Source organism: Gouania willdenowi, unplaced genomic scaffold, assembly GCF_900634775.1.
Source record: "Gouania willdenowi unplaced genomic scaffold, fGouWil2.1 scaffold_129_arrow_ctg1, whole genome shotgun sequence".
NCBI classification, from domain to species: domain Eukaryota; kingdom Metazoa; phylum Chordata; class Actinopteri; order Blenniiformes; family Gobiesocidae; genus Gouania; species Gouania willdenowi.
In genome coordinates, this window is record NW_021144877.1 from 204873 (window position 1) to 211026 (window position 6154).

Here is a 6154-nt window from a genome sequence, read left to right on the forward strand (position 1 = left end):
CAGGAAAACATGAGTAAATACAGATTCAATCAAACAACACAATATTTGCAGGGTTTACAGTTTCACCATCATTATTTACCTTTTAATCACAATTTGTTGAAAGATTTCTCAATTTTTCCAAAATTCGGCAATTATCCTCCAAATATTTCACTAAATATTAGGAATGTAAATAAAAATGGTCACAAAATCCAGTAAATGTAAAGTGAAGATCCTGCAGGGACTGATATCTGTTAATTATTGTTGAATATTGTCTGTGCCTTCCATACTTTACATATTATTTAAACATAGAAGTATAAACTTAGACACATTAATGATGAAATTACTGGTTTTTGCTCCAAAAAATGTGTGTCCCACTTGAGATTACACTGAGCCGTTTTCAGACCCTGAACTAAAATGAGTTTGACACAGTTTAAGGAATTTAGTGGAAAAGCAGAAGGTTTTGGAATTGGTAACATTTTGAAAATGGTGATGAACTGGTTTGTTTAAAAGAAGCTGTACTTGGTGTAGTTTGAGTTCATGTGGGAAAATGCTGTATTTAGGAATAATCATGGTGCTTTTTATCTACATTTCAATGGACGAGAACAAGTTATTCACTGTAAATGCTAACATTCAAATTAATTAAATATGATAAGTGAACCAAACTCAGTTTTCATCAACTTGTTATGAACACTATTTTTAAATAAGTAAGCAGTAATTTGGAGTTTAAGAACTTGCTTAACTTAATGTATCCTAGTTAAGTCAAATTAGAAAAAAAAAAGAATTGTACCCAGTGTCCTTTGCGGGTTCTTTCAGACATGCGCAGATCTGCCTCATCAACTTGGCGCTTTCCAGAACATTCCCGTACACGCAAACGGCCATCTTGGATGCTCAGAGAGTGGTGAGCGGCGCGCATTTTGAAGTTATCGTCGGCGTTGTGGGAGTACTTGTGTTGAGTTCACTTTGGTAAGTACATATTTTCCTCTTTTTTCCTCTCTCCTCTTGTGGTTGTGTGATAGCAAACTGTGTGTAGGGTGACCAGATGTCCCGCTTTGCGCGGGACAGTCCCGCATTTTTAGTGCTTTTCACACGTCCCGCAAATTGAGACGTTGTCCCGCTTTGACACAAGTGAGAGAGAGAGTGTTTTATTGGCCGTGAAATACACGGACCTTATTGGGTCCAGTGTATGACCTTAATTGGATGTGCGCTGCAGCAGCTGCTGCTCTGCGCACGTGTCATTTCTACTTGCACGTGATTTTCTCCGTATATACTGCTACCCCCGTCTGATCAACCTGCACTGAAAATGTGAAGCTATTTGAACATGCATTAATCAATCAGAGGAGTGGATGGCGTGCCCCATGTTATTGCATCCCTTCAAACATGGTCTCACAGTGGAGAGTCAGGCCTGGCTGTATATTTGGAGCTGTTCTCATTCTTTCTAGTAGGGCTGTTCAATTAATCGAAATGTGATTACAAGTTCAATTATTACACTAAAAAAAAATAACATGATTGAGAAAAATACAATTATTATTATTAAACAATTATCATTAAATGAATAAATAAATGAATAAAATTATCAACCATTTATTTTATTTTATTAGGTTTAAATTATACACATTTTTAATTTACTAAATAAAACACATTTTTACAATTTAGGATAGCTACAAAGAATAAACCATGGCACACGAGAAAAAAATATTATTATTACTAACTTTGAGTTATATAATATAGGACACATCATGTGCATTAAGTGTTTTTTGTGCATTAGTGAACAATCTTGATTTTAACGTTTGAGGTATTTTATTGACGTTTACAGAATATTTTATATCTTTATTATCTTTATATATACTTTATTCTATATCATTACATTTTTATCACTAAACTCAGTTATTAATATAGAATGATAGAAATTATGAAAATCTGTATATAATCTCCTGCAATAGATTATTAGTGGCACCATATTGATGCCTATTTCTGTGTTTATAATTTTGTGTTGAAAAAGTTTCTTATTGGATTGCAATGTACCGTCTTATGCTGCGTTCACACCAAACGCGTTTTCTGCGGGACTGTTTGCGTCTGTCGCGCGAAACCTTCCGCAGGATTCGCGGGATCAAAAAATGTTTCCCTATTCGCTTCACATTCGCGTCTGAAGCGAAGCTCCGCCCACCAGACTCCCAAACGGCGACAACCAGGCTCTGTTTGTTTCCACCATCAACTATGGAGGACCTCCGTCAATTCACTGCTCCTAACCTCGGAAGGGGAAGAAACGTCGGCTTTCCTGGCTTCACCAGGTTAACCAGCGCCACATCCAACTCTGTGAGCTTCACTGACTGCTTCAGAAGCTACACCTGGATGATGACTGTTTCCAGCGGTACCCGTGGATGACCAGCGCCCGATTCGACGACCTGCTGGGTCGGATTGGCCCACGGATGTCTCGGCAGGAAACCAACTACCGGAGCTCCGTCTCTGCAGCCGAACAACTGTCTGTCTGTCTCCGGTAAGTTTCATAAGCAACCGAAGATGACATGATTCATCAGACACATCTCTTAAATACACAATAAAGATAGATAGATACTATATTAATCCCAAGGGAATTTAAAAGCAGAATAATTAAAATTATTGTTTTCTGGAGATACCTATTCTGGGAGAAAAGGCCTGCTTTATTATTGTTTTTATCATAAATATATTACAACTAAAATAAAAGTTAATCATTATAATAAATTATTTACTATTGTTATTTTTTGTCCTCTGGAGACCTATTCTGGAAGATGAGGCTTGTTTCATTAATATTTATTGTTTTTAACTCTTATTAATAAATCATTTATTTACTACTGTTAATTATTGTCATGGCAACACATTCTGGGAGATAAGGCCTGTTCTCTCTAATCTCTCCACCTTTTATGCACACGTACACACACCCACATTATATATATCTGATTATCAATGATCTGAGCTTTTCTATGTTGTTCACTGTGCAGGTATCTGGCCACAGGTGACTCCTTCAGGACCACAGCTAACAGCTATGGACGAGAGGTCTTCACATCGTACTTCTCTGCAGGAGCCGTTCCATGGCTAGACATATTGCACCAGAACACCCACAACGACTATTTTAAGAGCCAACCACATACTTCTATAGAGCAAACTTCCTATTGTATTAACATGTGTATAATAAATATGGAAGAATGGGGAGAGAAACGTCTGTCAGCTTCATTTTTAACCAGAAAGAAATAATCACAGAAACCTCACCTCTGAAATTAATTTAAGGCATTAAAGTTCTCACACAGAATCAATATGAGGAAACTATATATTCTTGTATGAACAAAATATATAACCTTGATGTGGTGTACACATAGCTATTAATACGCATTGATAGAAATTAAAAAGAAAGCAAAAGTACACTTCAAAATGTGTTTTTAATCAACAATTCTGAAAGAACACCATGTACATTAACATAATACCTCAATTTTAAACAAACTATTTACTTCAATATTATAATACTTACATAATAAACAAACTAGTATAAACAACTATTCACAATGTGGTTCCTGCCATGCAAAGAGTCCCGCCCACCCCAGCCCATCCAGCCCAATCCAAAACCTCATTAAAATTTTCCAAATTTAGTGTTACCGGATGAAGTTTAAAACTTTGAAATTTAACGTTCCCTAAATTCTGGTGGCACTTTTTGCAGGATAGGAAGCAGGTCTCTGAAAAACATCTCATCCTCAGTCAGAGCTGGTGGTGAGGAGGTGGTCTCCTGAAGGTCTGTAGGATAAGCTGCTCCACCTCTCTTGGAGAGCCTTGGCTGGACCTCTTCTTTGTTCTTTTTCCTTAAAAATAAACAAACACATTATATATATATATATATATATATATATATAGAATAGCTTATCAAGTCACTGTTACTTAAATAAGATCATAGATATATTTTAATTAAACATTAAATGAGGTAATGATCAACATTGTCATCACTGATATACCAAACATTTATAGATACATTTTATTTATAACAGAATGCAAAACAACTTCTGTCATGTTCATATCAGATGGTTTGGCTGCACTTGTTTCTGCAGGAGATGCTGCTGTAGCACCATCACCATCATTATCTGCTCCCTGAACACTATCTGTTCCCTCTCCATCACTCATCTGATTGTTTACCTCTGAGTGACAGCAAACACAATATATAAACACATTACTATAGATTTTAAATCACTATACTAGATATAGATCCCCACTAGAAGAAGCCCTGTGATGCATAAAGGCCTGAATATTAACCTGGTATATATTTCTATATGTCTGCACTGATAAACAAACCTCCAGTCTCTGATGGTTGACCATACTCTGTGGTCCTGTCTTCCTCAACCCTCTGCCCCATGTTGCTGCTTGTCTCTCGCGGTGAAACAAAGGGGTCGATGAAGGACATGACCACAGGGTATTTCCACAGTTTGGATGTTCCTGCAGCTGACCCACTACGGTTCTCCTGACTTTTTTTTTCCTCTCATAACCCATAAGTGAAAATAGCTGGTGTTAGCGGCTAATGCTATCATTAGCTAATGCTATCCTCACTCACTGCCGACTTTCAAAGATGAAAACTACAGAGAGAACATTTACCTGCTGCTCCACCTCCTCGCTGATTCTCCTCCACACCAAATCCTTCCTTGTCCTGGTCCCGGTTAAAATAACAGGCCGTGTCATACAGCTCCCGGTGGTCACACACCGCTACGATTAGCTTCTCCTCAATGGTTGAACGGGTGAAAATACTGGTTTCCGTGTTGCCTGCCTGACGTCATTGCCAACAAGGACTCTGATTGGCTTTCGCGCCTGCGCGTCACGCGAAACAGCCGCTGGAGTTCAATCATTTCAACTCAAGCGAACGGCGAATAACGCGAAAATCGGGAGCGCGCTTGCCGCAGCCTTCGCGTTCAACGCGCGAAACAGTCCGCGCCGCCCCACCGGCGAATAATTCGCCTCCCAGCGCGTCTAAACCATTGACTTTGCATGTAATCTGTTCGCTTGTGCCGCAGAAACCGCGTTTGGTGTGAACGTAGCATTAGATTACATTTTCACCTTTTTAAAAAGAATTGGTGACTTGAATAATTAAATTCTCTCAGGATTTTATATTGCAGTTGTATAGTGTAAACCAGTGTTAAGCTTGTTTTGTCTTTTACTCCTCTCAGGGACAGAACGTGTGAATGAGTTCTGTAGTATGTCTTGTTTAGGGGAAGGTCTGGATTAGGGCACACTCAGAATGTGTCTAACTGCATTCGTGCTGTTCTGTGAAATGGCAAAAGCACTATACTAAAATGAGCAATTCAATATAAAATAAGCTATAAAATACATATCTCTGATATTTGGACACAGTTATGACAGTGATTTGTTGAAGGTTAGTCATGTATGGGTATATATTTGAAATTATTGCCTTAATTGGATATTCTTTTTCACAGTCCCCCATTCAGGCTGAAGCAGAGGGTCAACTGTTCACCCATTACCCAGTCTCAGCAATTAAAGGTATATCATTCAATATTTGTATTTGTTTCATGGGTTGGGGTAATAGACATAAAATAACACCACTACAGTTGGATTATATATTTTATTGTCCATTTGTTCAAAAATAATCAACTACATTAATTTAAAAAAAAAAATGATTTCACCTTTTAGTTCGTGATTTAAAAAAATCTGTATATATAAAATAACTGCACATTTTAATTTATGGCAGTAAAGTAAAATTTGAACTTTATTATTATTATTTACATGTGCTCAATGCTAAAATTATCTTGTCTTTCCAGGTCAACCAGAGCAGTATTATCTGATGCAGTGGACTTGTAAGTACTGCACATTTATTACTGAAAAGCGAGGCTACTTGCTAAAGCATTACCGCTTAAAACATGGATACCATACACAGACATCCCTACTCCCATGCCTTCATAAGGAATGCCTTTGCACATTGAAATCTTTTAATGCACTCAAAGTACACCTATCAACTTGGCACAATCAAAAGGATGCTGGCAAAAGTGGAGAAACTGCATTTCACTGTCAGTTGTGCAACTTCGTGGAGCCTTGCACAGAAGCAGGCTTCTTCACCCATTTGCGAAAACATCTTAAGCTGAGGCAAATGGTTTCTCGCCCATATCAAGACTGTAACTTTCAGAGTAGTGTTTATTCGACCTTCACTGCACACAAA

General features: G+C 37.8%; 1 long non-coding RNA gene across 1 annotated transcript; it reads left to right on the plus strand.

Moving 5' to 3' along the window:
- Nucleotides 1-862: 862 nt before the first annotated feature.
- LOC114458567 (uncharacterized) lies at nucleotides 863-5870 on the plus strand. Its single transcript, XR_003673064.1, has 3 exons — nucleotides 863-942; nucleotides 5418-5481; nucleotides 5760-5870. It is a non-coding gene; the product is annotated as an uncharacterized LOC114458567 (long non-coding RNA).
- The last annotated feature ends 284 nt before the right edge of the window (nucleotides 5871-6154 follow it).